At 42.6% G+C, this 26,264-nt stretch overlaps 1 long non-coding RNA gene across 2 annotated transcripts; it reads right to left on the reverse strand.

The window, feature by feature from the left end:
* Positions 1 to 9,009: 9,009 nt before the first annotated feature.
* On the reverse strand, positions 9,010 to 26,182 carry LOC143831955 (uncharacterized). 2 transcript variants are annotated; one of them, XR_013229033.1, is made up of 3 exons: positions 25,955 to 26,182; positions 20,634 to 20,748; positions 9,010 to 9,250 (listed from the first exon to the last, which is right to left on the reverse strand). It is a non-coding gene; the product is annotated as an uncharacterized LOC143831955 (long non-coding RNA). The 2 variants fall into 2 exon arrangements; XR_013229034.1 differs by having other exon boundaries at positions 9,010 to 10,031.
* Positions 26,183 to 26,264: the final 82 nt, after the last annotated feature.

The raw sequence follows: 26,264 nt of genomic DNA on the forward strand, positions 1-26,264 counted from the left end.
AATCAGATAATGTGTTTGCACAAGAAAGCTTATACCCAGAATTAAACTTTGTTGACCTAAAGGTGCCACTGGACTCTAGCTTTGTTCTATGATAGATGCTTTTATGCCTATTATACACCTGGAAATACAATGACGGGGAGGCTAATAAATATGATTGATAGAGCCAAGCAGGGGTAGTCAAACTGCAGCCCTCCAGATGTCCATGGACTACAATTCCCATGAGCCCCTGCCAGCAAATGCTGGCAGGGTCTCATGGGAATTATAGTCCATGGACATCTGGAGGGTTTGCTTTACCCTATTAAAATTTGAACCTGGCTACATTTCCTATTATGGAGTGTTAGCATGACAGCTGTGCCATTCACAACAAAGGGGAGCCTAAATTATTGGTTTTAAGAATATATCTTTATAAATCAAAAATATTGTAAAATAAGTTGTCTATATAACACTCCATTTTTTTTCATATTTCTGTCACACACAACTATTTTCCATTAACAACTTCTACAGTCGCCTGCACCATTCCAGTTAGTCAGCATTACCAAAAAACCTGAAATGCTCTCCTGTCCTTGTCTCTATTTCTTTCTGATAGTCTGATCATATTTCTATCCTGTATTTTTACAAGCCATGAACACATGAAGAATTGATGATGTTTCTGATATTTGAACTAGGCCTAGGTATATGGAAATTAATATTTTTGTTGCTGTCAGTAAATAAGGCATATTGTTCAATATTCTGTCAACTTAATGTAGCATATTTAAAGATTACTTCTGAATGTAATGTTCATCACAATATTTAAGCCACAATATTTAACATGTTTATGAATTTCTTTTTGAAATGCATGCTTTCAGTAGTTACTTTTGAACAAATAAAGCCTCCTTTTTGATTTTCTGTTTGGTATGATATTCCTCAATAACAATTTTAATATCAATTTTCTATCAAATCTGAAATATTTATTGCTCCATCTACCAGTTGATTGATTCTTCTGATATAGTGGTCTGGAGGTTTATTTACTATTCATAAATGTATGGGAACGTAATGAGAAATTAGAGATCAAAATGTGACTTTAGTGAATCAAACAATTTTTAGCTCCAATTTCTCATATTCTGTTTATTGGTAATTTTTCTTGCCCCAATTCCCAGCAAATGAATAAATGGCAAAATTAAAAATGCTCAAAATTGAATCAAATTTTGTTTTGTCTTGATATTTATTTATATTATAATTTGATTTCTTGACACTGCAACAGTATTAAACCCTTAAAATCATCACTTAGCAAAATGTAGTAAAAAACAGTAACAAATGTTAATTTATAATGCATTTCACCATTCTGCCTTTTTAGTTAGACAGTTATGATCTTGCTGGTGATTTTACAGCAATATTGGTGGTAGTCAATGTGGGGTGAGAAATTATATATCCCAAATGGGATTCAAGGTATCTTATTGGAAATTCTTGAAATATAATAGAATTTTTATTTTATGTCAAAAGCCCCTCCTCTGCCACAAGGAGGACATTTTTGATCATGGAAGAGGTGGGTAGAGTATTTTTTTATTCTCCTTCTGTAGAATTTAGCATACCATACCAGTCTCCATATTCATGTATCTAAAGGTCGGGGCAAATTGAGTATTCAATATATTGATAGAACATATCTCAAGAAACACTGTTTAGGGAAATATGATAGGGATATCTCAAATGCTTAGATATATCTGTCATATTTCTCTAACATGTATTTCTCAAAATACTACGTGTAAGGCAGCAATAAATTATTCCTAAAATTAAATTTACAAAAAGTTAGAAATTGGCCAGGCTATTCTGTCAAGGCTATTCTGCCAATCTAATCTGGAGATGCTGCAATCGATATAGAAGTCATTGGAATCTGCATGTGTAAATTCGAATATCTCTTGTATCAGCAATAAATCCTGGCTGATCACTGTGAATATAAGTAGCACTGTACTTTTCAATCTGATTTGTTGTAATTGTTAGGAATATTCTACAATACTGGGGGGGGGGAGGCAACATTTAAGGTGTGCTGTATTTTTATTAGCTTTATTAGTGTTAACCTCTTATCTGGACATTAGAAAGCAACTTGCTGGAAATTTTGCAATTGCCCAGTTGCAGTTACTTCACTTTGACCTTTACTCTCACGGCATTCCAGAATGATGTTTCATAGCTAAAACAATAGTATATCATACTTGGCAACTTGATACAATTTTTTTTTGTATATTACCTTGGACCCTACTCCCTTTCTACCCATTTCTATAAGGGCTGCAGCAAGCTCACTATAGCCTAAGCTGGTGACATGCACTCATGGTCACTGCTGCCACTGATTTATCCAACAGGAGCCCTGAATCCAGGAACACCCCAAAGCTATGACACTACTTTTATAGGATGCAACCTCATCCAGAATGGGATAACCCATTTCTCAGGTCAGACTCTTCCCCCACCAATAACAGCTCTGTTTTGCTGGGATTAAATTTCATCTTGTTAGCCCTCATTCATTCCAAAACATTCTTCAGGAACCTGTTCATGGTTTCCATAGCCTCCCTGTAATCTTTGATATAGAGCTAAATGCTATCATTGTATTAGTGACAACTCAGTCCAAATCTCTGTATGGCCTCTCCCAATGTTTTTACATAGATATTGAAAAGCATGGGGAACAAGATGGAATTTGGGGTACTCCATAGGACAAAGGGTAGGGAAGCAGTTCCTCAGTGCCACACTACCTACAGGAATGTGCACCTGTAAAAATAAATTGTACCGTTTGGGGTTCAGAGGAACCTGTTTCGGACTGTTTAAACCCTATCTGAAACAGCTGTTTGGGATTTGGGGCTGGCAGAATCATTTTGGAACTCTGAAAAGTTTCAGCCATAGAAAACAATGGGCACCATTGAAATCAATGGCAGATTTCAAGTTCCCACCTTCTCCGTGGCCTAGGAGGTAGGGGTGGGAGTTTGAGTTAGAGGCTCCAAAACCTCAGGGTGTCTTCCAGAGCCTCTTTGAAGACCCCCCACCCCCAGGTTTCAAGGGATTTGGACCAGGTGGCCTAATTCTAGGGGCACCCAATGAGGGTGTCCCCATTTGGCTCCATTCTATCCTATGATGGGGAAAAGATTCTCTACTCTAGTCTTAGCTCCATAGGATATCACTACACCAAGCACTCAGAAAAACAGATCAAACAACAGTCTCCAAGCAACAGCAAGAGGAACCAAACTTGTAACCAAAGTTCAAAAAATCAAGATCCCCAAGCCACACCAATGCACATAAAAAGTAAACAGATTAAACAGTTCTTCCAGTGCACTCCATGAAATCTCAAAGGAAAAAAATAAGAAAAGAGCAGGAAAATCAGGAAAAAGAGCAGAGAATCAGGAAAGAGCAGGAAAAAGAGCAGAGAATCAACACAACCAGAACAGCAGTCAGCAGCAAGTCAGCAAGGCAACAATAGAGAGAGTCAGATAAGTCCCCCTTAGCTTTATACCACTCTGGGCCATGCACAGAAGATTTTCAAAAAGGGTTAATCTGTGATTGGCCAAGAGCCATATTCCTCCAAAACCTGGCTCCCTATAGACTAAAACCTCCCCCACCAGCTTTCCCCTAACTTCACCTTGACTTGCCTTGCAGCAGCATGCTTAGCATGCTTCAAAGTACAAAGCATCATCATCATCATCATCATCATCATCATCATCATCATCATCATCATTATTATTCGATTTATTTCCCGCCACTCCCAACAGGCTCATGGTGGGTAACAATAGTCTTAAAATCCCCCATTAAAACCCCTGTTAAAAGACTAACTATAAAAATACCCAACACGGTGGAAAATACCTGTCTCCCCTACCCGAACAAGGGCATTGGGGGATGGAGGGTGATGATGACTCCTTCAAACCTCCCTAGAGGCTAGGCACACTTCTCTGGGGCCAGGAACGATCAGTAGGTTTTCTCCCGCAGAGCGTAGAGCCCTGCGGGGCACATAGGGCAACAGGTGGTCCCTCAGGTATGTGGGTCCCAACCCGCGTAAAGCCTTAAAGGTTAAAACCAAAACCTTGAACCTTGAAAATGCATTGCAATGATTGGTTAGGTTCCCTAGAGGAGCCTAGGCATTGGTCTCTTCCTCCCAGTGTCCCACCAGTGTCACCTGCAATCCTATGCAGTTACTCCTGTCTAAGCCTATGGAAATCAGTGGTCTGGGAGTAACTTTGCATAGGTCTGCTGTGCTACTTGCTTAGCCACATTCTCCCTTGGAGCTCAATGGGAGGCAAAAGGCAACAGGTCATTTGAGGGGGGTGACCATCAGCCACTCTCACCACTCCCATTCCACTGCAGCCAAATGGAGAAAGTAGTTGAGGGAACTGGTTGTATCAATTAAAGGCAACAGAATTAGCCCCCTGTCCAGGAGCCCTTTTGTGGGATTCCTTTAGCCTGACTTGTTGTACTATGTCCTGCCAGGTGCCCAATAATTCTAACCACTGAACCTATGTGTTCTTGTCCTATCAGAGCCTGACAGTGACTGATCTATGCATTTTGTTCCAATAGTTCTCTATGGGGCCACTGAAAATGGCCAGCTTATAAAGTGGTATCTGCACTGACTGAAGGGACTTTACTTTTAGTAGTAGTAGTAGTAATAGTAGTAGTAGTAGTAGCAGTAGTAGTAGTTTTATTATGGTTTACACCAGGCATATAACAAGGGAAAGGGACTTTCCTTGTTCTTTCAAATACTTCATGTAATAATTCCTTTATTGTATTGTATGTAGTGGTGTGCTGAGGCTTGTCTAAACATTGCTTAAACTGATTCCAAGCCTTCCAATCTCCTTTAGTTACACTTGTATGAAAGATTTAAATGACCAGTTCCTCATCAACAGTGCTGTATATTACATGCTACTTTGAGTAGACATTTTTGTAGAAAGATAGAGCGTCCTTTTCTGACATACGTGTCTGGTGCCTGGTGTCTTAATCTGTTCTGACGGCTAGATTATGTTTAAATTAAAGTGGTGATACTTCATTGCTCAAAGTGTGATAGCTGGAAAAGGAGGTTCAAGAACAGAGTTGAAAAGAGGATTTAATGAATTGGGCATTTTTAACAGCCCAAGCCTGCTTTTTTTTTTTTAATTGGTGATGGAACACTTTGATTTGGGACGGGTGGTATCCAATCCCCGTTTGGCTGCTTTGTCACCATCCTGGGATAAAGGCCTTACTGTTTTTTCAGTTTTAAAAAAAACCCTTTAGGAAGAAACATTCTTGCGAGATGACTGTGGAGACACTACTTTCTTGCTACATTAATTGAAAACTTAGAAGCATAGTGGTGGCCTTATCAAAGGAAAGAAATGCAATTAAAATTAAGCCATCTTGGTGAAGTGAACAAATCTTGTTCCCTACTCATATTTTTATAAGGTGTGTTCAGCTATGTGGATCTAGAAAGCATTGTGGCTAAGTAATAAATTAATAAATAAATCTTCAGAGCACCAGAAGTGATTAAGGAAGACCTAGCAAAGAAGCCACCTCATGAGAAGGAAGGACTCCCTGGAGAAGAGCCTAATGCTGGGAGCGATCGAGGGCAAAAGAAGAAGGGGACGACAGAGAATGAGGTGGATGGATGGAGTCACTGAAGCAGCCAGTGCAAGCTTAAATGGACTCCGGGGAATGGTAGAGGACAGGAAGGCCTGGAGGATCATTGTCCATGGGGTCGCGATGGGTCGGACACGACTTCGCACATAACAACAACAACAAGCAAAGAAGCACATGGATTGAGATCTTTCCCAGAAGAAACTGTCTGGCCCTCTGGTAAGTGGCAGCAGATATTCCATAGGCAGATACTGGAGATACAGGTTGAGTTTGTAGCATAATAATTCCTTTGAAAACTGAGATACTGTCACATACATTCAGGACACCATTCTATATCTCAAGTTTTAATACCATCTAGAGCAGGGGTAGTCAACCTGTGGTCCTTCAGATGTCCATGGACTACAATTCCCATGAGCCCCTGCCTGCATTTGCTGGCAGGGGCTCATGGGAATTGTAGTCCATAAACATCTGGAGGACCACAGGTTGACTACCCCTGATCTAGAGTCTTCCCACTCCTTCCCCCCCTCCAATATTTAGAGGAAGAAATACAAAATACAACATAATGTGTCCTCTGAACATTGTAATATCAGGAGCACATCCAGAACCTACCACAGCTGGATTCAAGTGGGTAGCCATGTTGGTCTGAAGCAGTACAACAAAACAAAATCAGAGTCCAGTGGCACCTTTAAGACCAACAAAGATTTATTCAATGCGTGAGCTTTCGAGTGCAAGCACTCTTCCTCAGACTGAGTCTTTCACAGTCTGAGGAAGAGTGCTCGCACTCAAAGCTCACGCCTTGAATAAATCTTTGTTAGTCTTAAAGGTGCCACTGGACTCTGATTTTGTTTTGTTGTGCTTCCACAGCTAGGTAAAGCACAATCAATCATAATGTGCCATCAGGATCATGGACTCCTATGTTTCTGGAATCTGTGTAACAATTAGACGGATTACAAGTGTGGATCTGTGAGATTTGGAGGATTCCCCATTTTCCTACAGGGCCCAGCATAATTCCCAGGTTGTGCTGCCACCAAGCTCCTGGGTTGCGCTGCTGCCAGGCTCCGTATGACTCCCGGGCTGAACTAGTGCTACCAGCCGCAGCTCTGATCCTGGATTGTACCACCACTGGACCCCAGCATGGCTCTTGACCTTATCTGACAACTTCTGGAGATAGGTGTATTTTCTGCACTTGCACACAGAGCACCATTTTACTTTGGGGGGATTACACAGGTTTGCAAAAAAAAAAAAAAAAAAACCCTTTGGCCACAACCCACAAATTTAGGCAACCGCAGATGGGGGCCATACTTGAGATCTCTAGATTTCAATAGAAGAGTTTAAAGTAATTGTGAGGAATGGGGTTGAAAATTGATGTAATTCATGAAGATAGGAAACCTATAATTAAGACAAACATCAACTATAACCCCCCTCCGGCCCCACCCAAGAAGCTGTATGATAACCCTTGCTGTTGGTTTTTACATACTGCCACTGTTGTCTACAGATTGATCTTTGGAGGGATACTTTTTTCATGTGCACAATCATTAACACAACTGTGGAAATGCATTCCTCAACTGGTATAAGCAACTGAGAAATAGCTGAGAAGTATGCTTGTTCTAAAAGGACTGTCTGAAGTGCAGTTTGAAATCTTGATTGCCCAGTTTAAAATAAGCAATTACTTTTTCTTGGTAGGAAAAAACATCACTTGGAAATGAATCACATTTGCTCATATGTTTAGTGTCCAATTCTATTAATAAGTTTGCACTGCTACTTGCCCTGATAATGTTGATCCATAAGTTGATCCCTGAAAGAAGGCAGAATTAGAACTATATCCTGCCCATATTACCAGCTGTTTGCCCTTATGGTCATTCTTAGGAGAATATAGCACCCTGAATTAAGTAGATCTATGGGATAAACAAAGATTGAAGTAGCTTGAGGATAAGGTTCAGGAGTCAAGTGTGTATCATAGATGTTATTCTAGAAAAAGCTGTGATTTATTTATTTTATTTATAACTAATCTTTCCAAGCATGCTGGCTCAGGTCAGCTTCCAGCATTATTTATAAAACATACATAATAAATAGAACTTGACATATATCAAAACTTTAAAACCATCTTAAAAGCCAAATTGTTTCATTTAAGAGTGTTTGGGGGGGGGGGGTTAGGTAGTGGTGGAAGGAATATCTACATAGAGCAGAGGTAGCCAGAGTGTGACTCTCCAGATATCCATGGAGTACAATTCCCATGAGCCCCTGCCAGCATGTACAGGGAATTGTAGTCCATGGACATCTGGAGAGCCACAGTCTGCCACCCCTGACATAGAGGGAGCTCAAACAATGTTTAATCAGAGTTGTCTTGAAGTTCATTGGCCCCAATTAAATGTCTGGCAGAAGAGATCCTTCCTTAGCGCCACCCTTAGCTCTTCCAGTTGGGAAAGATTTGGGCAAATATGTCTCCAAATACAAAATAAAAGGATTAACACAGATACCAGGGGGAGGGGAAGAGAGAGAGAGAGGGAGAGAGAAAGCTGAAGAAATTGCAGGAGAACAAGGCAAGAAAAGAAGTGCCTAAGGAGACAAGAATGAAGGATATGTAAGGAAGGGCAAAGAATCCACACAATACAAACTTGAACATATATTTAAGCTGCATGCAAAAAAAGAAAGCTCTATCCAGTGGAGGCAGCAGTCAAGTTACCAGCACATCAAAGTAAAGCAAGCAGCCAAACTCAGGTCAGAAGAGAAATTCAGAAGTTCTGTCAGGAATGAAAAAATGAACTTTGTATTCATAGCTAGACATTACTAGCGACTGGCCAAAGAAGCTTGCTTATATCTGAAGAGATGACTTAGAAGGAACCAGTAAGTGATAAAAATCTGCAGAATGAAGGAAAAAAGTATTAAATGTTATGGCTAAATTGCCATGGATGTTTAGACCTTCGGTGAAAACTTGAGCAGAATCCCTTTCATGAATGCTGTTTTTATAACTAACCTAACCAGTGATAGAATAAAAAACAAAGTAGACTTCATTCTCTGTTAACTGGTTATCTTACATAGAATTGGGGGAGAAATGATAAGAGAACGACAGGAATGTTATCTTATTAGTTACCAAAAAAAGGGGTGTCCTGAAAGATCAGTTTCCCCAAAGTGTTGCTGGTTTGGGAGGGTTCTTTATAAGTACCACAGTCCCTGTTTTCTTATCATTCTGTTCTTTGTGGGGCTGTGCAGAAAGCTCTCCAAATTGGGGGAGGGGCAGTGGTTGGAGACCAACACTCCATGAGTCTCTCCCTGAGAGAGGCCACTTTTTTTGTATTGCACGTGGTAGTATTTGGTTAATTGACATGGCAGATTGGAGGGGATGAAGGGAAAGGTTGTCCTGCTGGTGGTGACAAGCATTATCAGCTGTCCAATCTTAATGTGTCTGTATGCAAGACAAGACAGAGAAAGAAATGAATACACAAACATTATAAGTGATGATAATTCAGTGTTTTTAATTTCATCTAAAAGCAGCTGCACTGTTTCTCCTTGGTAACTGTCCCCCTGCAGGAAGCAAAAAGATAAGCAACTTCCTGTTCATGTGTGAAGAAAACAAGGTGAGAGGGGTCTGTTTTTAAGCACACAAACAGCAGAAGTGTCCTTGGCTCCTCCATATGTGGTTTACCTCACTGCATTCCATTTCTTCCACTAGTTGTCTTCTGCAGGCTCATCTCTTGGATTAGACCTGGAGTGGGAGAAAAATGCTTCTTATACTACTGGACTGAAGAGCCTCTTGTGGCGCAGAGTGGTAAGGCAGCAGAAATGCAGTCTGAAAGCTCTGCCCATGAGGCTGGGAGTTCAGTCCCAGCAGCCGGCTCAAGGTCGACTCAGCCATCCATCCTTCCGAGGTCGGTAAAATGAGTACCCAGCTTGCTGGGGGGTAAACGGTAATGACTGGGGAAGGCACTGGTAAACCACCCCGTATTGAGTCTGCCATGAAAACGCTAGAGAGCGTCACCCCAAGGGTCAGACATGACTCGGTGATTGCACAGGGGTTACCTTTACCTTTACCTTTATACTACTGGGGTAGCGTCCAAAGAAAGGACATTCTCGATTGTGGTGTCAAAACTTTGGAACTCTCTCCCTAGAGAGATTTATCTAGTGATGTCTTTTCCCAGCACATGTAAAAACTTGCTGTTTCATTTGGCATCTGGCATACCCTGAATGGTACATAGTGTTTATGTATTTTAATAGAATTTTATATTTTGTTTTAATGTTTAATGCTTGCCATCATGTGACCCCCTGATCAGGTAGAAAGGTGGCATTAAAATGTTTTAAATAAATAATTGTCATCTGGTAGGGTCATGTATTATTTGTGTCCCACTTTTCCTGGGTTGTCAAGTGTCTGCTTGTACCCACTGTGAAATAATTTTGATTGCACATAACAGGGACGCTTTCTCCAATCTGTCCGAAATATGGAAGGTGTTTATCTTCAGTTGAAGGCTGCACTGTCTGAACATTTCATCCTAATTTGGATGGGGAAAAAGTACAGTCATAAAGGCGTTCCCATTGAAACCAACAGAAACAGATAAACAATTTGATTTCTAATGGTTCATTACTTGATGCTGAGGTCATCAAATGATTACTATGTAGCTGTGATCTGGCTGTAACATCATGAGAATCCTAGCAAAAGTTAAAGGGGAATTACAACTTGGGAGTCTTTAAGTGACTATAAAGTTAGTCCCCTAATTGTCTCAATCCCTATCCCTAACCTCAATATCTGACAACTGGTAAAAGCTACAAAACCATTCCACTGTCTTGCAATGTCTTCCAGCATACATGCAAGACCAAGACATTTACTTGCAGTCATTTAGACCATTATAGTAATTAGTACCACAGTTAAAAATGTAAGACATTCTGATTCAATGATGTAAAATATATAGCATGTATATAGTTTGGGAACTATTTAAGAAATACTTTAAGGGTTATTTAAAAGATTTAAGATACATGCTTGAAAATTAAGATAGGGCTACAGAAGTAACTTCATCCCCTGAACTCAACCAATAGTCATAAGTGATGGAAAGAACCTTAAACCCAGAACCAAATAAAAGCCCTTTATCAGCTTCTACAATATGAATGATAGGAGTGCCACCTCGGCTCAGTGGTAGAGCATCTGCTTGGCATACAGAAGGTCCCAGGTTCAATCCCCAGCATTTCCAGTGAGAAATATCAGGCAGCAGATGGCTTGAAAGACCTCTGAGACCCTGGAGAGCAGTTGCCAATCTGAGTATGCAATAGTGACCTTGATGGATTGATAGTCTGATTCAGTAGGAAACAGCTTAATTTGTTTTCATTTGTACTGAAGCTAAAGTTAAAAGGGAATTACAACTCAGGAGTCTTTAAGTGGCTGTAGACCTGCCACTCAGTAGCAGTTCCCAAGAATAGGGGTTTATTTATGTAAGAGTAAAATGTTACTTTTAAACATGAATGATTCTATTCTGGGTCTGTTTACCAACCAGCATGTGAACTTTTAATAACAAGATACAATTTTATCTCTCACAAAAAGATGATGCACTTTAGTTATTTATTGGCTTTGATTTTTATCCCGCCACACCTTCAGCAATCTGGGACCAGGGCTATTAACAACATAAATGCAAAACATAAATAAAAATACAAATGTTCTATCAAAACAGCCATGATAGTAAGTGAACTGGAGAAGCCAGGAGTTTTGCAAGCACAGCTTAAGTAATTGTGAACAGTTGTTAGAGAGAGTCTCATTTTCTAAGGCAGCCAATTAATGCCTTTCCTTCTTTTGTGGAATCTCTTCTTTGAAACACAGTGTGACAATAAGGGCTATTAAAAGGAAGGATGCCAAACTGGTGATGCACACATCTGAAATGTCTGTGTGCCCACATTAACATTCCCCTGTTGTTCATTCACTTACTGAAGCAGGGTTTGGGGTTACCTTAATAATGTGCTTTGGCTAATATTAGTTCTAAGAACCATTAAACAGCAAGGAACTGTACTGATGACAGATTGGACCCATCATTAAGAAAAAGGTTTCTGTTTCCTTTCAAATTATCCTAACAACATTTGACTTTTTCATGCATTAATCTTCACTATGATGCTTGTTTGCACTATGATGCTTGTTTTTTGTTGTTGTAAATTCATAGTGTTGAAGCCTTGTTTTGTCTAGTCAGTTGTATTTATTTAGATGAGAACATCCTCTATATGGTAAATATAGTCATGGAAGTAGTTACTCTCAGCTCTAAAGCAGTTATCAAGGCATTCTGCTCCGTTTTTCAAAACTATTCTGCAAAACACAAGGAACCAAGATGTTAACTACCTTGTAACCTAAGCAAGTGTGTGTTATGTTTTCTTAGGGAAATGGTGAATTTAGTAGAGTACAAGAAAAATTAGATCTGAATTTTTGCTGAACGGCTACACAATATGGCAGGACTTTCCAAGATGGTGCCCATGGGCACAGTGGAGCCTGCCAGCCTTTTCTCTGGCATCAGCCAAGTACTTATAGACACTGATAGCTGGGCTAGGTGGGGCTTTTGTTATTTTTATATTTATGGTATAAATGGCTATATATAAAATCCTTTACCTATGCAAAGACAGTTATTCTGAAAACACAGTGGGATTTGAATCTGACTAAATTCATCTGGGCTGCACAGCTAAAATTATTAATGCACCTAACTGAAATACTTCTGCTAAAAATATTCAGATTTTCTAGGGTTTAATGTATTTTTATAATTGAGATAAAAGGTGATAATATCACAACATCAAATATTACTCACTTTTCAAAACTCATTTATTTTCCTAACAAAATCTGGTCAAAGCACCCTGTGTGTGTGTGTGTGTGTGTGTGTGTGTGTGTGTGTGTGTGTGTGTGCAGGGAACTCTCACCAGCCCTTCAGAACAAACTGCCATTGTTACACATAATAGTGTAGGTTAAAAATGGCTGGACTCATGAGAAAAGCACTCCTGTAACAAGGAAGCTAGGAGAAGCATTTTTTCCTTTCACAGAATGTGTTGGGCTGTCTGCAAAATAAATATAGATACTGCCAGGTAAGGTTTTCTTAGCTAGCTCAGTATGTAAACTTTTATTGTGTGTATATAAAAAAAAAGTTTTAAACAATATTTTAATTTTAAGACACATCCCATTAAATAGAGCTTCTGCCTGAAAAGTTGAAGGCCTAATAACACAGTTTAGAATTCTAAAGCTGCTTGCAGGCTGAAAAAAGCTGAGGACCTCTGCTATGACCTGTGCAAACTGTGCTTGATGTTGTTTTTATGGCTTAATTTAATCATAATCATTTTATGGTTTTAAAAATTATTCATTGTGAGTTTTTTTCAAAACTCTGTGGGTCACCTTGGTTAGTTCACTGAAGAGATGGCAATTTGCATGTTCTAAATAAAATATACAAATGATATGTTGATATGAGTGATGTGATAAGCAGTTATGAAAAGACCGCAAAGAGCAATCTGTAAAAATCCCTGCATGTGTAGAGTCTGCAGAACTAAGGTGTTCACACATGGTAACAGATGAGGATCTAAAGCCTTGGATATGTCCTGAACTGCAGTGGTTGATGAAATGATGCTATAGATGAAACCAACCTGGCACTCCATTTGGACTTACAGCAATTTACAATAAAACAATAAAAACCAGTCCAGTCCCCTAAAACCCCTTAAAATATAACAATAAACATTGAGATTAACATTAAAAGATGGCTGCATTGCCATCTTTCTACCCCCCCCCCCCAACCTCTCCCACTGTCTGGGGCCAAGGACTCTCTTTCATTGGGAGCAAGGATCTTGATCTAACAGATATTAAGGGATCCGCCGATGGTAACTCCGGAACCTTACCGTGGCCTCAACCATACACCTGGTGGAACAGCTCCATCTTACAGGCCCTGGCAGAAAGCTGACAAATCTGGAAGGGCCCATAGCTCTTCAGGGAGCTCATTCCCCCAGGTTGGGGCCAGGGATGAAATAGCCCTGCCGCTGGTCGAGGCCAGGTGAATGTCCCGAGTGCCAGCAAATTCATACCTGCAGAGTGAAGTGCCCTATGGGAGGCATAAGAAGATAGGAGGTCTCACAGATAAGCAGGGCCCAAGCCACATAGCCTCTTGTGGTGCAGAGTGGTAAGGCAGCAGACATGCAGTCTGAAGCTCTGCTCATGAGGCTGGGAGTTCAATCCCAGCAGCCGGCTCAAGGTTGACTCAGCCTTCCATCCTTCTGAGGTCGGTAAAATGAGTACCCAGCTTGCTGGGGGGTAAACGGTAATGACTGGGGGAGGCACTGGCAAACCACCCCGTATTGAGTCTGCCATGAAAAAGCTAGAGGGCGTCACCCCAAGGGGGGTGCTTGCACAGGGGATACCTTTACCTTTAAGCCACATAGAGCCTTAAAGGTTAAAACCAATATCTTGAACTTGATCTGGAAACAGACTGGTAACCAATATCATGATGTAGATCGAGCAAAGTGGCTGCTAAGTGATGAGTCCCCCCAGGTGACAACTCAGCTGGCTAAGTTTTGTGCCGCCACCATAAAAACCCAATGCTCTAAAGTAGCATAATTTTAAGTTCGACTTTATGATCTGTTTTAAATTGTATTACATTAAATGACCATATTCTTTTGGTCTCTTCTGTATCGACTTCAGATAACTTGGTCTGAATGACTGTAATAAAGTTTGATTGATTGACTGACTAGTAACCAATGAAGGTGACGAAGTACTGGTTGAATATGGGCCCTCCAAGATGTCCTACTGAGGACCCTTGCAGCCACATTTTGTACCACCTGTAATTTCTGGGTCAAAGCCAAGGGTAGGCCCATGTGGAAAGAGTTACAGAAGTCTAACCTGGAAGTGACTGTTGCATGGATCACTGTGGCCAAGTGTTCGGAGGACAGGTAGGACACTAGTAGCCATGCTTGGGGTAGATGAAAAAATGCCGCCCAAGCAACTTTTGTGACCTGAGTTTCCATTGAAAGGGAGGCATTAAAGGTTGCACCCAAATTCCTAGTTGTCAGTGCAGATGTTAATTGCACCCCATCTAGGCATGGGAGGTGTACTTCCTGATCCTGCCATTGTCTGACCAGCCACAGGACCTCCATTTTGGAGGGGTTGAGTTTCAGGCAGCTCTGCCTGAGCCATCCAGCCACTGATTCCCAACAACTGGCAAATGTATCTGGGGAGGGGGGGGAGTCCAGCCAGCTGTCCATCAGGAGAGGGAGCATGTTGATGACATCCCAGCCCATAACTTTGGACCAGCTGGGCTAGAGGGTGCATATAGTTGTTAACAATGTAGGGGAGAGAATTGCCCCCTGAGGTACTCCTCATGAGAGCCCAAGGGGGTCTCATAACTTATCCTCTACAGCAACCCTCTGTGTCTGGTTCCCGAGAAAGTAGACCAGCCATTGCAGTGCAGTCCCCCTAATCCCAGCTCTGGTGAGGCGGTAAGCCAACAACTCATGGTCGACCACGTCAAACGTTGCCGACAGGACTAAAAGCACATGGATGGCTAACCCACCCCAATCCAGCTGGCGTCAGATACCATCTGTCAAGGTGACTGTAAATAAAATTGATTGACTGAAGGTTATTTTGTCATAGAATAAAATACGTGGCATTGTAACACATAAAATTCTGCCTATTCACAAACAATAACTTCATTGTTTCAACTTCAACCATTGACAGATTATTCCCTATAAAGAATTATATATAATTTTTTTTATTTCTTAATTATTGTTATTATTTATTCATTCAGCTCATATATCTCCCCTCAGTATGATGTCTTGGGGCAGTGTATATAGAACAGAGAAACATGAAAAATACATTAAAGTTCATAATTATTGGTATACTTTGTTATTTTCCATGTGTTCTTTGTGAACTTTTGTAGCACTGAAAAGTTCAATAGATTTGTTTACTATCAGAAGAAACAGAACTGCTTGCATTAATCTGATTTCTAATCCAGGGCTCATTCCGCACATGTAGGATTATGCACTTTCAATGTGCTTTTGTAGCTGGATTTTCATATGCAGAACAGGAAAATCTATTAAAATGCATTGAAAGTGTGCCGAAAGGGCCATGGAGAGTCCACAGAAAACCTGTGGCAGATCATGTGCCACTTGGATTGTATACTAGTGTACCTTAATTAATTATGTGACTTCTGAAATTAAGATCTTATTTAGAGGTGTCGGAGCAAGGGGGTGAATCCTTATACACAGTAATGATTTCTGTTTTTCTTGTCTTGAGTACTGTTTGTGTCATAATCAGAAAGATTTTGCACCTTCAAAGTGGTAGGCATGTTGTGAGAATCAAATGGTGCTAACCCCCCCCCCCCCAAACCCAGCATAGTTCCAGAGTGTAATGTGACAAAATAGGACAAACACTGAGGGGTGTGAATACTTTTGCAAGCTACTATATAATGGTAACTGGAAATGTAAGAATATAAATGCATCTTTCTAGCCTAATTGTTAATGTTTTAATCAGATTGTTATTTATTTGTGTCTCTTATATCTGATCTGATTTAAGGCTATACAGGGCCTTAGTCATACCTACCTACAGGATCGCTTATCTTTTATGCTCTGTGCAGGGCACTTTGCTCTACAGGTATTTAAAATTCTTTGTAGTTATTAAATTTATACCCTACCCCTCCTGACAATGTCATCTTGGGGCGGCTTATAGAATAAAATGGGCCAACAGCCCAATCTTAACACAGCCTGCGGCGCCGCAGGCACCGCATACTAAATAAAATGGTAAGACCTTGGGAGGCGGGATGTGTCCGGGATGAGGAAGGGTGCAGATTGGCCCCTTCCTCCAGACAGACTATTGGAGGGACTATTGGTCCCTCTGATTCCCCGCCGGAGCAACTGCGAGCTGCGCTGTGCGCGGCTTGCAGTTGCTCCTTTGCTGGCGGCCTGACGCGGCGAGAGGCGCTCTGCCTCAGCCATCCAGCCACTGCTTCCAAACAACTGGCAAATGTATCCAGGGGGGTGGGGATCTATCCATCCATCCAGCAGAAGGTAGAGTTGGGTGTCATCCATATATTGGTGGCACCGCAGCCCAAAGCCCCGGATCATCTAGGCTAGACGGCGCATATAGATGTTAAAAAGTGTGTGGGAGAGTATCGCCCCCTCGAGGAACCCCCCACATGGAAGCGCCATAGGGTACGATAATTTCTCCCCCACTGCTATCCTCTGTGACTGAGACCAGTCATTTGAATGTGGTACTCCTAATCCCGGTCATGGCAATGTGGTGGGCCAACAACTTGTGGTTGACCACATCAAATGTGGCCCATAGATCTAACGATCTATGGCCTGGATGGAAGCCAGACTGGAAGCCCTGTGGCCTGGATGGAAGCCAGACTGGTATGAATCTGTTGGCAGTCCCAGGCCCTCAGGAAGCATGCCTGGTCCTGGCCCCTACCTGGTGGAATGAGCTCCTGGACAAGTGAGGGCCCTGTCAGAGCTCTCTGGGTTCTGAAAGGCCTGCAAGATGGAGCTCTTCTGCCAGGCTTTTGGTTGATGCTGGGCCATATACTGATTTAATATATCCTTGTGAAATCCTTGTGAAATCCTCCATCCTTGTGAAATCTGGACCCCTTGGGGCCGACCATTGCTCCTGATGTACATCTTCTTAGATTACAACTGGGAATAGACAAGCTGAGGAAAAGAATTCTATGAAGTATAGTTATTGCCACAATCTATGTTGATTTCATTTGTTATATATTATACTTGTCACCAGTGGACGGTTGCTGGCGTTGCCGCACAGCATGCACGGGAGGCTGCACCTGTGGCGCCACTCAGTAGGCGATAGTGAGGTTGTGGCGGGCCCGCCACCACCTCACAGGTAGGACGGCAGGTGCCTGCAGCTGGTCTGGGGACTGCCAGCTCCCGAGGCTGATGTGCTCCCGCCCTGCCGCCTTCAGAGGGGGAGGTTGCTAAGGGGGCCTCTCCGCACCTCCAGAGGCCTGCCTCCCGCCCCCCTTTCTGCCACTAGTGCATTTGAGACTGCAGCAGGCTTGAAGACAATAATAATAATAATAATAATAATAATAATAATAATAATAATAATAATAATAATAATAATAATAATAATAATATGGAAGACTTGCCTTAAAGAAAGGTAATATTGGATTAGGAGTCATACTGAGATGCAAAATTAAATGTGTACTGGATCCAAAAAATATGGTACCAAAATAATGAAATGTATTGTGAACTTGTTAAATATATGTTAACAGGATTCCCTGGAGAAGAGCCTAATGCTGGGAGTGATTGAGGGTAAAAGAAGAAGGGAATTACAGATAATGAGGTGGCTGGATGGAGTCCCTGAAGAAGTTGGTGCGAGCTTAAATGGACTCCAAAGAATGGTAGAGGATAGGAAGGCCTGGAGGATCATTGTCCATGGGGTTGCGATGGGTCGGACACGACTTCGCAGCTAACAACAATAACAACAGCTAAGCAAACTTCCCTCCATTCAACATCAGTTGTAGGATTCCCTACACGAGATACATTTTGTCGAAAGGAGTCTCCTTCTGGTAGAGAAAAGCAACATATAAGAACCAACTCTTCGGTCCATCACTCACAACTTAATTGTAGCCAAAGTCTTACCTTTTGTAAACGCTATTAATTTAACGTTCCGCATGACGTCATAAACAAACTGCAAAACTCCCGCCAAACTCCAGCAACAATCGGAATTTTATAGCGCTTAGGGAGAAATCCAGAAAAGTGGATTCTCCCCGAAAAACCGCTACACTTCTGAGCACAAGCTGCAACACATCAGCGAAAGACATGTGCATTCTCAAAATAGCGGTAGAAAGAATGTCCCTCCCTAGCTCTCGCGCCCGAGCTTCCGTAGATGCGATCACCATTTTTTCCCCCTTAAACCGGCGAAAGCAATGAATAAGCAAGGCTTCTTTGGATGAAGTCCCTCCACAGAAGTGCTTAACAGTAAAGCAAAGCTCCCTTCTGCAATTGTCTTTAAAGTTTCTGAGCACAATACATCCCCCTGTTCGACACTGCCCGTAATTTTGGCCAGAAATTGCACCTATGGGGGGTGGGGGGGGATTTTTTTTTTTTTTACTTGAAGAGCATGTAAACGATTAAGCGCCAGCTCCTATGCCTGCGAAAAAGGTCTTCTGAAACATTGAATGAACAAATATTTGTTGCTACTGGTGTTTTTCAGTTTTTAAAAACAGTTTTTAAAGGGAAAGGGGTTTTTCGGGAGCATGAACACAACAGTTCATTGGGTGTTCTGTCTGATTGATGGCCAGGGATGGGAAGAAGCACAGAAAAATATTGCCTCCTTTGTTGCGATTCCCGCAAGACCGGAAACCTGTGGGGAATGAATAGACCGCTAGTTGGACTTCAATATTCCGCTAGAATTGAAGGCGTGCGGAATGACGGAATTCCACTATTAAATATAGCGTTTCTGTATGCTGCAAACATTTAGCAACATTGGTCATTGTGCAGAATGGCCCTTCTTCTTCTAGCCAAGTGACTCCCTTTTCCTTCTGGATCACGATCAAGGTAAAGAGGAAGCACCACAGTCATCAGAAGTTACAGTCATACCTGCATGGTATGGATGAGTAATAATATCAGAAGAATGGGGATGCCGTCAATGGATTAAAATAACTACAGGTGGCTACTGGGATCTTGCAACGTGAATGTTTTATTGAAAGTAAATTTTGACTGGATTTTATCACTGAACTGCCTGAGCTTGTGGTTGTATTTTGCGGCATACTGGAGTTAGTTTCCTTTTTCTTTTTCTTTTTTGCCATTCTTTATCTTGGTTAGGATAAGAAAGTTGCCCTCTGTTTGAACATCTGTCTCTCCTTTATTCATTCTCTCCTGGAGGCATATTAAACCTTGCCTACAGCTGTGCATACAGAGATTTAAAATGTCCTTTGGGAACAAGTGTCTACTGCATACACTGACATGGGTGTCCATTTGGGTGGCACAATTGCCTGCTATTCTTCCTGCTATCAAAAGGGAACTGAAATGCTGCAGAGGCATAGTCTCCTACTCCTGGTACAATGAAAGTGACTATAGCAAAACCAGCCAAAACAGTATAAATCCTGCTGTTTCCCTGTAAGGTTTCTGCACATTCATATTCCTGGAGCTCTTTTGGGACCTTCTGTTGGTAAGTTATTTTAGTTCTTTGCTCATTTGATATTATATTTTTTATTTTGCTGCTGATAGTACATAGGATCATGATTACCTTTATAGATGTGCATTTCCTAACTGAAGCTTAAAACTGAAGGGTCGTAATACTATTATGGTTTTCTAGCAGTCCCCAGAATGGGCTCATAGAAAGATCCACCTTGTTTGTTCATGGCTCAAATTTCCAGATTTAAGTTTCTGTGGATTTGGTCATGTTGATTACATAGCTAAGTTTGTATTAGTGAGAATGTAATCACCTCTGTTTTAGTTACAAGGGCTACCCCTTGCATGGCCCTGGTGGGGGAGTGGCAGTGATCCTGGAGCCCCATCCCACACTTTCCTGCAGGGCCTCAGAATCACCTGGTACACTGTGAACTGAATGTTTGTTTTATGTATTTTCCCTGCTATTTGAATGGTAATATTTCTGTCAAATGTGTATGTTCAGAACAAAAACACATCCACAAATTCATTCTCGGTGGAGAGAAAACATAGCAGAAACTGGACCTTTTGCACTGATACTGGAATTTGTGAAATTCCAGAACATCTTTATAGATTTGTAGATTGTTTTAGATTCTGACATTCACTTTTTGGAATTTTTTAAAGCTAAACATATTCACGTGGCTACTTCAGTACTGGAGACAGATAATCCTGGATTTAAATGTAATTGTATGTTCTTCTACTGTTCTGAATTTCGTTTGTTTCTGTTGCTTGTTGTTTTTTTGTCTAAATGGCTTGGGTGCCATTGGACCTTTCTCTGGGCTCACACCATTTGCACCTTCACTGTGAGATGCTTTTTGGTAGGATTCTCTCCCTGACTTGGTTTAACATTCTTATGTACCTTCTTACCAGCTAGTCCAAGGGTATGGCCTTGATTGACACCAATATGCAGATGAGACCCAGCTCCACCTCCTGATGGATGGCACCCCCAAACAACAGTGACAGGATGGATCAAGCAGACTCACCTGAAACACAACCCTTCAAAGATGGAGGTCTTGTGGCTAGATAGGAAAGGCCCAAGCATGGAAGAGTGCTTGCCCGACCTGGATGGGGTTCAACTGTTGGTTGCGGCCTATAAATCTAATAAATAATAATAATTGGCTCAAGGAAAGAAAGCAGAAGGAAGATATAGGAGTTAACAGAATACAGTAGATGAGTATTGATTCTGCACAATATGGGTTTTACAAAAGAATTAAAGATGAAAGGATTATTAAAACATTATGTGTGAACATGAACTCAGAAGATCTAAGTAATGGCTCCCTGATACCTAACATATCCCAGTTGTCATTTCAGACATTAGTGTGTTCTTTTTTCATCTCCTCAGTGTTCACCCCACTTCCTTTGACATGTAACTGAACTAGGTAGACTTTTAAACCCAGCTTTTTGCCCTCCCCATCCTGTCCCCTCCAGGCCCATCATTGGCCATGCGGAGGGGCAGGTCCATATGACCATATATGGTCACAATACCTGATAAATGTTTAACAAATTTAAAATTCACATATAAAAATTGATTCTCACCCATTCAGGAAACCCCAGGTGTTGTGAAAACCTGGTGGAGAAAGCCTGGATTAGAGTCATGGCCTTCAGTTTGCAAGACCTGAAAAGGCTGCCAGTGATAGGACATTTGTCAATTGATAGGGTAACCATAAGTCAGAAAGTGACTTGACAGCACGCTGTAAACATAGCAAACAATTGGGGGCGGGGGAGGGGGGAAACACTAGCATTTATTTTTTGGTACAACATTGTTTTAAAATCTTTCATAATTCCAGTTTCACTCTAGGTAGTTTAGAAAATGGTTAATATTCTGTTGTATCTCTATTTCTTTGGCAACATAGTAACAAACTTGATTGGTAAATATGGATTTTATGATTACAGTCATTCTAAATTTCATCTATTTGTTGTTATTTATATATTTATGTTATATAATTATTTCCAAAATTATTTATACTTATGACAATGCCTATTAGCACATTTATTACTGTGTTATTAACACAGTAATTATATATTTGCTTAACTCCTCTTTACAATGGGGACCCAAAGTGGCTTACAGTATTCTCCTTTTCTCTCCTGATATTTAGGCAAGACAGCTTACACACACACACACACTCGTACCATACAAGATTTTAAAATCTCAGATGGGACTGCTAATCAAGACCAAAATTGGTCAAATGCAGTTCTAAATAAGACTGTTTTCAACAGCACCTGAAGATCAAAAGTGAAGGGATAGGCGTACCTCCCTAGGGAAGTTATTCCATAATCAAGGGATTGCCACCCAAAAAGTCATCTTGTGTACCTGTTATGTCTGTGGACATTTGGCTGCTGATGCAAATGAGGGCTTCTGCCAGTCAAGGAACTAACCAATCAAGGGAACCTGTTAAGGTCCAACCAGATCACTCTGCTTAGAGCCAATCGGATTGCTCTGCTTAGGGCCAATCGGATTGCTTTGCTTAGGACCAATCAGAGGCAGCAACCTCTGGTATAAAAGTGCATGAGTTTGCCTGTTTTTTTCTGTTTAGTATTTGGAGTTTGTTGCTGGAGTTACTAAATAAAAAGAGCTGTTCTGAAGAATTGTAGTCTTTGTTCACTGAACCCACAGACTTAATAGTAACCACCAGATAAGCTTCTTTGATTGATGGGACAGTCAAGAGGACTTCTCCCTGTGACCCTCATCTCCATCCAGGAATGTATGGGAGAAGTATGGTCCCAAGCTACATAGGGCTTTGAAGAACAAAACCAACACCTGGGGCCGTTCCGCATTCATCCAAAATAGCACAATGGTTACTAATTGAAATCGCTACAGTTTTGCCGTTATGCACAACGTCGTTGACAATCTGCAACACTCCTGAAACCGATCCGCAAAAAGCGCTTCGTTGTAGCGCTTTCAGGGAAATCCCAAAAAGTGGATTCACCCTCCGGAAAGCGCTACACTCCTGCAACCAATCTGCAACACTAGTGGAAAAGTTCTGTGCGTTACCATTGTTGCGGTTTCTGCAAAGTCCCTCCCCCTGGCTCTCTCCTCTGATCTTCCGGCGAAGTGATCGCCATTTTTTTTCTCTGAGCGAGGGGAGATCAATGCACCGGCAAGCCTTCGTTTACCCAGTGAGGCTTATCCGGCTGCAGTCCCTCTGTTTAAAGTCACCAAGCACAAGCATCACAGAGGCCTGTTTGCTGGTTTATTTTCACTTTATTTTTCACACTGTTTTCGGCCGAAAATCGCGCCCGTGAGGGGGGGGATTTTTTTTTCACTCGGGGGGGAGCGTGGCAACGATGAAACGGCAGCTCAAACATCACCTGCTAGCTGGATGGGTGTTTCCGTTGCAACGAATCAATGCATATTCGTTGCAACTGGTGTTTTTTTTTTTTTAAACCTTCCTTAAAGGGAAAGGGGCTGTTTGGGAGCATGCTAATGGCCACCCATTGGCTGCTTGACAGCCAGGGGTGGGACACAGCTCAGCAATAGCGCTTCCTTTCTAGCGATTTTTGCCGAGACCGGAACCCTGTGGGAAACGAAAGAAACGCAACTGGATTCCACTACAAAGGCAGGTATGCATAACGACGAATTCCACTATTTAAAATGGCGATTTTTCGTTCAGCAAACAATTTGTTACATGGATCCCGGTGCGGAATGGCCCCTGGAATTGGATTTGGGAGCAGATCAGTAGCCAGAGCAATTTCTGTAACATTGGGAACAGATACTCTGGCTCCAACCAGCAGTCTAGCCTCACCATTCTGCTGACACACGCACTAAATGACACATTTTCAATCCATTTTGCAACTGGATTTTACTGTGTGGAATGGCAAACAGTCACTGAAGTGGATTGAAACTGCATTATTTAGCATGTGTGAAAGTGCTGTAAGCTACAGCTTCCAAATACTCTTCAAGGGTGGCCCTTCATAGTACAGAGCGTTGTGATAGTCCAATCTAAATGTAACTAAGGCATGGATCACTGTGGCTAGATCAGACTGAACCAAGAATGGGTACAGATGATGCACCAGTTTAAGCTGGGCAAAAGCACTCAGAGCCACCCCTACTGCCAGGTTTTCCAAGGATACTTGTTTTGTCAAGCAGTACTCCCAGGTTGTGACCATTCTCCACACATAGGATAATGCACTTTCAATGTGCTTTGGCAGCTGGATTTTCCTGTGCAGAACAGGAAAATCTACTTCTAAAGTGTATTGAAAATGCATTATCTATTGTGTGCAGCATAGGCCCTGGCTTTTCCAGGGGAGTATAAGGCAGCAGAGATCTTGAGTCCATGGTCTGCCTTTCTTCTAACCCAAGAACCTCTGTTGTTTCAGGATTTGAACCTGGGTTGGTCAGGTCTACTGTAACCACCACAGGGGTCCTGTACACTAAGACAGTGCCGTGACCCTTTAATACAGTTCCTTATGTTGTGGTGACCCCCAACCTTGAAATTATGCAAGGGTTCTTTCACAGAAATTAAACAGAAACTGACCAATGGCGTGAAGATCCATTGTTCATTATCTTTAAACCGCCCGTGGCGCCACGGGCGCCACGGACTATATAATTCGCTAAGAGGGGTAGAGGTGGGATTAGTCCGTGATGAGGAAGGGTCCGGATTGGACCCTTCCTCACGACAATCGGAGGGACCAATCGGCAGGCGCTTCGCGCCTGCCGATTGGTCCCTCCGATTCCCAGCTCCAGGAACTGCGAGCTGCGCACAGCACGGCTCGCAGTTCCTCCCGGCCTGACGCGGCGAGAGGCGCGAAGCGCCTCTCACCGCGTCAGGCCGCCGACCCAGGGAGCCCCCGGCAGTCACGCGAAGCGCGGCTGCCGGGGGTTCCCTGCCTGGCGGGCTGACGCGGCGAGAGGCGCAAAGCGCCTCTCGCCGCGTCAGCCCACCGCAAACCAAACAAGCTCGCAGCCGCCAACCAGCCTGCCGCCGACCAGCCCACCGCCGCCGCCAACCAGCCCGCCGCCGCCGACTTAGGTAGGACCTAGCGCCCGCTGCATTCCCCTGCAGCGGGCTTGATTACTAGTTGTATATAAATTGGTTCTTTTTCGGGGTTTCTCAGTTCAGTTCTGCCTCTTGTCCCACTATCATGATCTCATTCTTTTCCTCTGCTACAGACAGACTTTCTCTCGATTTACCCTGCAAGGTTGTTGTATGGACCCCCCACAAGCTGCTTGCCCTGCTGTGAAAGGATCGTTGGACCCTCAAAGGGGTCCCGACCCCAAGGTTGAGAACCACTGCTGTAAGAAGTTTAAACAAGACAAACTCTTTGGGACCAATTATATTCAATGCAGTTACAATGTAATGAAATAAAAGGATATAAAAGGCAATTAGCAATTATTACAAAGTCGAGGGGAAAACAACCTGGGGATGGAGACAGCTGGCCAGAGAGGAGCCTGCCCTTCACTCGCATCCGGCAGGCTTGTGCCCCGTCCTAGAATGTCAGGGTCGCAATCTTTCCCCTCCCCAGAAGCCATGGCAACCGCGAGACGAAACATATGGCTGCAGTGGCGAGTCAAGGGGCAAAGCGACACGTGGTATTTTCAAAAACTTTCCCCCAGAAGCTTGGACTAAATGAGGGAGGCGTCAGGAATAACAGCGCCGTTTATAAAAGTTCCACCCGCGTCATGTTTGAAGGGGCCGCACAGGACGAGCTTGATTGCGTCCAGGGAACGCGCGGAATACCCAAACGCCGGGAAGTGAAAGGCACCGCCACTTCCTCCAGCCGACTCTCCAAGTCGCGGCCAGTTTCATTAACAGCTACGAAAGGAGGAGGAGGAGGAGGAGGAGGAGGGAGGAGGAGGGGGGGAAACAGAGATCCGCACTTCTAGGAGTAAGGATGTAGCTCCAGAAAGAAATCATCATATGGATTTGCCCGGAAAGTTTGCTTATTCTTAAAACCCTCCCTCCTTTTGAGCTCCTTCCTGTTGCGGAATTGCATGACAAATACAGTTGGTTGGTTACATGTCTGTCTCCTAATTAGATTTTCTCCCCAGCACTCCAAGTTTAGGTAAATAGCAAGCGATTAAATCAAAATTAACTTCACCCCCCCCCCCCAAAAAAAAGCTTACTGTTTAACCACATGGCAGAGTTACTCCACTTCTGGATCTCTCTTGGGTCTTTCGTGCTTTGACGAGACAGATCGCGTCCTTACCTTCCTTTCCACCATTATAGTACGATCGCCTTTTAATCATCCCTCATGCGGGAGAGAGTGGAGGTCGGCGAGGCATTTCTTATGTGCCGATAACATTTTGGGAAGGTGTTATCCGAAGAATAACAATCATAATACAAAAACAAAGAATCTTACTAACCGCCGTCCCCATTCCCGTTCGGCGGGTGTCGTTCATTTCTACGCCGTCTCCCTCGCTGATCGTTTGTAATTGTTTTTTAAAATCTCCCTCCTTCGATCGTTTCAACTTCGCACGCCTCCCTGTTTATTTTCCAGCCTCGAGACTGGTTGTCTTCTCTCCCCCCCTCCCTTAAAATATTTTGCACGCTGGCAAGCTGGGGAGTTTTCACAGATTCGCCTCCCCTTTTCTGCAGCCTCCCTCCCCAGCCCCATCAGAGGAAATATTACAATGTTGCAAGCTGACGTAAGGACATTACAAGGAAAGGGCTACA

Source organism: Paroedura picta, chromosome 3 (genome assembly GCF_049243985.1).
Source record: "Paroedura picta isolate Pp20150507F chromosome 3, Ppicta_v3.0, whole genome shotgun sequence".
In the NCBI taxonomy this organism is placed as follows: domain Eukaryota; kingdom Metazoa; phylum Chordata; class Lepidosauria; order Squamata; family Gekkonidae; genus Paroedura; species Paroedura picta.